This window comes from Nematolebias whitei, chromosome 14 (genome assembly GCF_014905685.2).
Source record: "Nematolebias whitei isolate Nwh7 chromosome 14, NemWhi1, whole genome shotgun sequence".
Taxonomy (NCBI): Eukaryota; Metazoa; Chordata; class Actinopteri; order Cyprinodontiformes; family Rivulidae; genus Nematolebias; species Nematolebias whitei.
Window position 1 is genome coordinate 14,469,990 of NC_056511.1, and position 8,595 is coordinate 14,478,584.

At 38.0% G+C, this 8,595-nt stretch overlaps 1 protein-coding gene across 2 annotated transcripts in view; it reads left to right on the forward strand.

Annotated features, from left to right (window-relative positions):
- The window catches only part of kctd16b (potassium channel tetramerization domain containing 16b), a 187,629-nt gene that overhangs the window by 56,647 nt on the left and 122,387 nt on the right, over nt 1-8,595 (forward strand). The window lies entirely within an intron of this gene.

Sequence of the window (8,595 nt, forward strand, 5' to 3'; positions counted from 1 at the left end):
ATATATGTATGTATGTATGTATGCATGCATGCATGCATGTATGTATGTATGTATGTATGTATGTATGCATGCATGTATGTATGTACGTATGTACGTATGTATGTATATATGTATGTTTGTTATGGACTTAAGGCCCAGAGGAAAATTCTGAAGTTCGTTAATTATTAGATCAGCTTGTGGATGAATGGGATTTTGTGTTTCAAGAGGATATATGTTTGTGTTAACACATAGCTGATGAGGTGTTAAAGAGTAAGCAGTAATCTGAGAAACTACATGTACACTCCGAGTCTGTAAAATCCTTCTTGTCTGTCTGTGAGACCAACAGTACGAGCCTCAGTCAGAGGTACAGCGGAAGGGCTGGAAATGCTGATTGAACATATTACCACAGCAGGTTAAAGTTATTTTAAGTAATAAAATAAACATGGTCATTCTGAGGCATAAAACCTAACAATGACACCTACAACAAAATTATGAACAAAATATTTCCAACATCACAACCACTAAGAAAGTGCCATGGAGCTGATGTCTTATAATAAGCATTTTGTCATGTTTTCTATTTGTTTTGTTTCATTTTGCATATGTTTGTATTAGACATTTAACATTCTGAAATATTGAGATAACCAAGTTAATTTGATCTCAATAAGAATTACAATTAAAACATAACTCAGTATGATGAGTTTTAATTTGCTCTGTAAAACTTTTAAGTATTTACTTTGTTTAGCAATTTTTTAGATGAGTTTTCTAAACAGCGGCACGGTGGCTCAGTTGGTGGAGCTGCTGCCTCTCAGCGAGAAGGTTGTCAGATTGAATCCAGGGTCATTCTGGGTGGAGTTTGCATGTTCTCTCCGTGCATGCGTGGGTTTTCTCTGGGTACCCCGGTTTCCTCCCACAGACCAAAAACATGAATGTTAGACTGATTGGTAACTCTAAATTGTCCCTAGGTGTGAGTGAGAGAGTGAATGGTTGTTTGTCTCGTTTGTCTGAATGTGTCCCTGTGATGGACTGGAGACCTGTCCAGGGCGTCCTCCACCTCTTGTACAGTGACTGCTGGATATATTAGTGACCCCCATGACCTGAAAAGGAAGAAGTGGACAAAGATACTAGATGGATGGAGTTTTCAAAACAAGTCTTGAGTGGATCCCTGTAAAGCTTTACATGTCATATGTGTGACTCTTCAACCCATGTGATGTCAAGCGACTTTAGGCCATCTTTAATTTCTCCAAGTAAGTTGCCATGGTGAGTTGCCAGTGGGATTTGTGAGGCTATGTCTAAAAGATTCAGTCTTGTGCTGATCGACAGCAATTCAAATTATGCAAAGCATTCCTCTGTGACAGTTCAGTGCTCTCTCTGATGCTGTGTCTGAGCAGACGTCTGCCAAGGAAACGACAAATTCATGATGACACAGAAAATACTGAGCTGACCAAAACAAGCGGACAGTACACTCAACCCCCAGAAGGACAAAACATACACATGTCAAGAATGAAAGCATGATGGCCAAAGACATGTCGTATAAAAATAAATATAAAAAAACTACTTCAGCCAGACTGTTCAGCACTGATGAGGTAGAAAGGAAACACCGAATGAGCCAAGTGAAGAGATTCAAATGGAAAGAGCTCAGTCATCTTAATTATTGAATAATTTGGAACAAGACAGAATGCTTGTGAAATTTCAGTGTGTTCCTGTTTTATTAGAAAAGTAAATAGCATTAGTTAAACTGGTATACTTGTTTGATGATAAGATCAATATATTTTTAATGAGAGTTAAACATGACCATTGTATTGATAAATTACTTTTTGTTGGGATGCATCCTTGTGTAGACTGTAAAGTTGATTAGACTTTTAAAACAAAGTCCTGGCCCACATTATTGTTTTAAATGAGCTAACTTAGTTAGCACTATAGCCTTGCAGCAAGAAGGGTCCAAGTTTGGAACTTGGCTGGAACCTCAGCTAATCAAGTTGGCATGTTCTTTCCATGCAATTGTGATGTTTGTTTCTTTTTTTCTCTGTGGGCTTTAGTTTACTTGCACATATCAAAAAAAAAAAAAGTTTTAGGTTAACAGGTGATTTAAAATTGGTGCAAATGTCTGTGTACATGGTTGTTGTCTCCATGTGGCCCTGTGATAGATTGGATACCAGCTCCTAATGATTTTGCACATAATCCATTAAGTACAGAAAATGGATTGCCATTGTTGAGCTTCTGGTATAAAACATCCATCCATTCATTTTTTTTAACCCACTTTCCCCTTTCTAGGTCATAGGGTGGCTGGAGCCTATCTCCAGTGGTCACGGTGTGAGAGATGGGGTACAACATGCAGGTTGCAAGTCCATCACAGGGACTCAGAGACAAAACAACCATTCACATGTAGTGTAAAGAGCTTTGAGTATCTTGATAAAATAGAAAGGTGCTATATAAGTACAGTCCATTTACCATTTTCACCCTCACTCACACCCAGGGACAACTTGAGTTACCAATGAACCTTAACATGCATGTTTTCGGTTGGTGGGTGAAAACCAGAATACACAGAGAAAACCCATGTGTGCATAAGGAAAACATACAGTAACTCCACACAGAAAGGCTGGGAGGCAAACCTGCAACCTCCTTGCAGTGAAGCAACAGCTATGATAGCCTCACAGTAGCACCCTGGCATGAAACATTTATGAAAAGCTAGTTTTCATGTTGACTCTTTTACAACTTATTTGAGCAAATAAAAATATATATAAAAAATATGAAGCTTAACGTTTTGACTAACATTTTAATCTTTTTAATTCAGTGAAATGTTATAGTTTAGCAATTTGCTATGAGCTTGCAGCCCTTTTTTGTTATGTTATGTTGTTTCTTTGTCATATGCAGGTTAACACAAGGTCAACAGTGCAATGAAATGCTCAGGATGAGAAGAACTGATCAGACTCGCTAAAAGCAAACAAACAAACAAGAAATATTAAAGCATGAAATAAGGGTACAAAATAAAGTCCCAAAAATGAAAAAGAAATACAATATTTAAAAGGTGCAAAAGAAATATTGTAAACAACAACATGGTAGAATATAATGGTGTAAGTAGGATGAATTTGTATGAGTTAGTATTTCACAGGCAGAAGTTTAAATGCACATGATATATATTGCATATAACAAACTACACAGGTTGTGCGACAGGTTATTGCACAGGTAGTGAGTAACACTGAGATTAATTGAATTATGATGGTAAGGTAGTGACCTACATGATATATGGCATGTGATATAACATAACATGACATATACATGACACAGCTACCTAGTGCAGCAGCAATAAACATATTAAGTCTCACAGATGTGGCTTAGTGGAATGTTATTGTCCATAGTTCAGTATTATTGTCAAGAGTTCAGTAATCTGACAGCTTGTAGGTAATAACTGTCTTTGAGTCTTTTCGTGCATGATGGGAGGCTCCTGTATTGTCTGCCTGAGGGTAGTAGATGGAAAAGTCCTTGTGCTGGGTGGATGTGGTCCTTAACGATGTTGAAAGCTTTACACAGACATCGGCTGTGGTAGATGTCCTGGATGGTGTGGAGACTGCTACCAGTGATATCCTCTGCTGTTTACACCACCCTCTGTAGTGGTTATTTGTGGTAATTTGGCTGGATAGTTTAGGGCAAGAAATGAGCAGCTGGCTTGCAGCATGTTAAAACCAGATCAGACTGGGTGTTTCAGGAATTTTGGGTGTTAGAAATACATGGTTGTAGACAGAGGATAAGAGGCAAATGCTGTTTATGTGTCAAGTTTTGTAATAGATTGGACCCAAGGATGCAGACTCGTGAGGACTGAAACAAAATGGCTTTAATAAACAGAAAATTAATAGCTAATGTGGCAGCCAAATAAAACGGGGGAAGGCAACAAAACCTCGAGAGGCACAGAGGGAACCGGTAAGGAGACAAATGGAAAGACAAGCTGAAATGTGAACGAGGACTAAGAGTTTCAGAAAATGGGGAATAATGAGACGAATGGTGACAGCTGAGCCTATTGAGATAAAGGGAAGCAGGTGTGAATGGACAACAGGAGAACACAAATGAAAGAGAAAAATCAGCTGTAACACATGGAAACAACGAGAAACTCAATAAAATACATCTTAAAAGATAAAAAAGTAAGTATGAAAGAAAAACCACAAGAAATAGTAACATGATAAAATAAAATAAATCCAAAACAACAACAACAACAAAAAAACTATTAAAATTGATCTAAACAAAACACAAACACCCATGAACATGACAGAATGTTTAAAATTAAGTACAGTGAATCACTCCTATTGGACCACTAGAATTACATTCAGAAAATCTGCAAGAGAGCATTGTATGGGCTCTTTAAATAACCATTCACCTGATGCACTGCATGAATAAACCTAAGTTCAAAAATAAATCTTCACAGCAACCGTCACGTTGCTGCTTTTTATATGATATATTGTGCTTAGAGAGGACATAAAAGCTGCATAAATGAAACATGGGGCGACTGGGACTGCTACTGAGAAAATGAGGTCTCCAATCATCCGGTCACCTTCGTGAATTCACAACACAATAAGTGGAGTGAGTGAATGACAGGACGGTAATATGAACACCATTTGCTTTGCTTTAAAGACTGATGCAGAATGGGCAAATAGCTTTTGTAACGGTTTTACTTTGTGTACCTGTGTAGACTGTATAGCTTAAATGTACATTAAGAGCCATTCAATGTTTAGTTCTCCTGTAGTGGAGTTTGTAAATCAGCTAATGTTCCACTCTGCACAGAACAGAAAATAATGTTAATCTGTTGGCTGTTTTTTCAAGTTATGACAACTCAGAGTCTGTGCTAGCACTTTATAAATCCCCTATTATAGACTTATATGAATATCCAATCTAATCTTCATCTCAAAATTCTAGAGAAAATAGTTGCAGGTCAGTTGCGTGAACATCTACAAATAAATAATCTGGGGAGTTTCAGTCAGGGTTTAGAGCTCATCGATGCACAGAAACAGCATTGATGAAAGTTACTAATGATATTCTCATGGCCTCTGACAATGGACTGGTATCTACACTGGTCCTGTTAGACCTCAGTGCTGTATTCAGTACAGTTGATCATAATTCAGGTCTCTCTTGTAAATGAGTCCTCGAGGCTCAATGGGATTTACCTGTATAAATAAAGGTTGATTGATAATATTCTACTACAAAGACTTGAATATGATATTGGAATTACAGGAACAGCTCTAAAATGGTTTATATCGTATCTATCTGATAGATTCCAGTTTGTAAATGTAAATAATCTTCTTTCTTCTTTCTTTCTGAATTCTTCTTCATACACCAAAGTTAGTCATGGAGTTCAGGGTTCAGTGCTCGGACCAATACTCTTTACCTTATATATGCTTCCATTAGATAAAATTATTAAACATCATGGGATAATTTTCATTGTTATGCTGTTGATACACATTTATATTTGTCCATGAAACTTATTGAATCCAATCAGCTACTTAGACTACAAGCATGTCTTAAAGACATAAAAACCTGGATGACCCTGAATTTTCTGCTTTTGAATACAGACAAGACTGAGGTTTTGTTTTTTTGGACCTGAGCATCTCGGGAATACATTTTTCAGGCTTTCACCCTCCTTGGATGGCATTAATCTGGCCTCCAGCTCTAATGTTAAAAATCTTGGTGTTATTTTTGATCAGGACATGTCTTTTATCCCTCGCATTAAAAACGTTACTAGATCTGCCTTCTTCCACCTGTAATATCACTAAAATTAGAAACATCTTATCTAAAAATGATGCAGAAAAACTGGTTCATGCATTTGTCACATCTTGACCAGACTATTGCAATGGTTTATTATCTGGGTGTCCAAATACTTCTTTAAAAGGTCTTCAGTTAATCCAAAATGCTGCTGCCAAAGTCTTAACTGGCGTTAGTAGTAGAAGTCATACATCACCAGTTTTAGCTTCTCTCCATTAGCTCCCTGTCAGATTCAGAATTCAATTCAAAATCTTAATTGTGACCTACAAAGCTCTCAACAACCTAGACTAATGATTATGACAATAGTCTTTGGATGTGCCCATGTCATACTTGAATTAACTGTGCAAATCTATAAAAGTTGTTTTGAGCCAAAAATTGTACTCTCATGAGTCTGTTGGAAAATGGGTTATATTCTGTGACATAACTTCCATTCCTTGTTTTCCGGTGTGAATTCACCACCAACACAATCATTTGTAATTACTTCAGAATTGGGGCAGAGCTTGTTCAGCTCTGTGTATGTCTGCCTCCTTGGTGCTGAAATATTCAAACAGTCAGGCTCTGTGCTGCTGAAACATTCAAATATCATCTCTTTTCACAAACCACTTAGCATTTTCTACGTTTTAGAGTTTTAAAGTGAAAGAGCATTAAAACATACACAACCAAGCTTTTATGGTCAGACTCAATCATAATATGAGGCTTTGTTGAAAAATGAGCTATGCAATCCCACAATTCATTTCCGTGCATTCGCATTACAAAATATAAAGCATTTCACGTTTACCAGTGACAATCTGTGCTTTCCACCGCCCACACACCATTAGGCAAGTTTGCCTCTCTCTTCAAATGTTTCCTCTACTGTTTGGGGCTTGAGAAGAAGCTGATGTTCTTTTTTTCTCCTCAAAGTCTTATGCACATCAAAGTAGTCAGGTCACAGAGAAACAGAAGAAGAGAAGAAGGTTGCGTAAAAAAGGCCACGCAATGATAGAATGGGTGGGGGAAGATAGTGTGCAACACTGGTAGTTTTCTTTTGTATGTGCTTCAGTTTGACTTCCTTTCACATTTACTCATCCATGCACACATCTATATGGAATAGAAAATGTTTCACAGGCTACATCTTCTTTGGTTTTAAGAATCATGGACTAATAAAATCATCCTGCAAACAAGACCCACCAAAACAATGACTCATTTGTAGTTTAGTTATTACACTTATTTGTGTCTTTCTATCCTTTTGCATCTTATCCATTGCAATGAAAGACTCTCTATTGGACCTTCCCACTCCACTTTCCTAGCTCTCCATTTCTTCTATGTGTTTCTTTCTTGGCCTGTCTTTGCCTTTTTATCTTCTTCCTCATTACATTTTCTCCAGCTCCATCACCTATGATGCCCAAGTTTGGCCCACTTCAACATTTTGTCTTGACAGCCAATTGTGTTGAAAATGATTCCCTTTGCCAAATGGCCTGTTCTGGACATTCAGGCAGATAGACTATGATGAGAAGGGCTGGCCCAGAAACTGAATAGTCTAGGACGGAGTGAGATGGAGAAAGATGACTCGCTGTGGCGACCCATGAAGAGGGAAAAGCCGAAAGAAGAAGAAAAATTTTGACTCTTCTAAACATATTTCTTGTAATTCTGACCAAATACTTTGTATATAAAAATGTCTACAGAAGGTATTTGGCTTTTCAAATTTTAGTCAGGTTTGAAGATGCCAAATTTGGAGCAGGGAATTTTTTGTTTATACGCATCTTTAAGTTCAAAACAACATCAAACGATCTTAAGCGTGGTCAGCCATTCTTCACTTCTCTCAGAGAGCAGCCAGAGTGAAGTGAAGTCTGGTTGTGAAGTGAAGTCCTGACACAAGGTCCTGGTAGAACTTTTTCTCTCAGGGGTATGCGTCAGCTATTGTGTGATCGCTCAGGACTTTGTAGTGGTCGTGTTTATGTGGTAAATCGAGTTAATTGCAGTGGTCACATTTTGCATCAAATGCTCCACCTAGAAGCAGCTGGTCGAGGCTGTTAGAAAATACAGCCATCTTTACAACGGTTCCAGCATAACATAAAGATAGTCGAATGACAAAGAACTTGTGGAAAGAGACAGCACAATTACTGTCCATAGAGGAGACAGTGCGGAGACACAAGCAGCTTTTTATGGCGGTGCTGGCTGGGTATGCCCGAGTATGTCTCAGTCAGGTGGAGCAGTAAAAAAATACATACAAATTGTACAGAAAAGAAAAGAGTGGAGCCCCAAACATGAAAAAAATCCATTCCAACACTGCGGCGAGAAAAGAACTGCGTCCTAGATGTTCTGCGCTGCAGTTTCTCATTGATTATGAAATGCTCACATGAAAAGGAACATGGGCAAAAGCAAATTTTGTCACTTCTTACAGAGTTTGGCTCCAGCTGAACACTGGTGCTCATATCAGGCTTGGGTCTTGGTTGTTTCTGGGCTCATCCTGAAAAACTTATTTTTTTAATTCAAAGGGTGATGGATCAGTGTTGGTCAATCAAGCAAGTGCTGACAAACAAATCCTTTTTCACGTTGGTAACTACCAGCTGCAGTCAATCATGATCACTAATAAAGAGCTAACCAGCCTTGGACTTACATCACAGAACCAGCAGCAACATTTAGCCAGAATTTTGGTGAAAGTTTGTACATATTTAAATCTGTAAGTATATTTCTGACCCCGTGTAAACTGGAGACAGACTACAATAAATTCAAACCTGTCAAACAGTTTTCAAACATTAAAATAACTGAAATTCATATTATCACTTCCTTAACCTATAACACTCTTTACAAAATATAGTGAGTGAAAGCATGGACAACCCCCCTGCACACACACACACACACACACACACACACACACACACACATACGGGT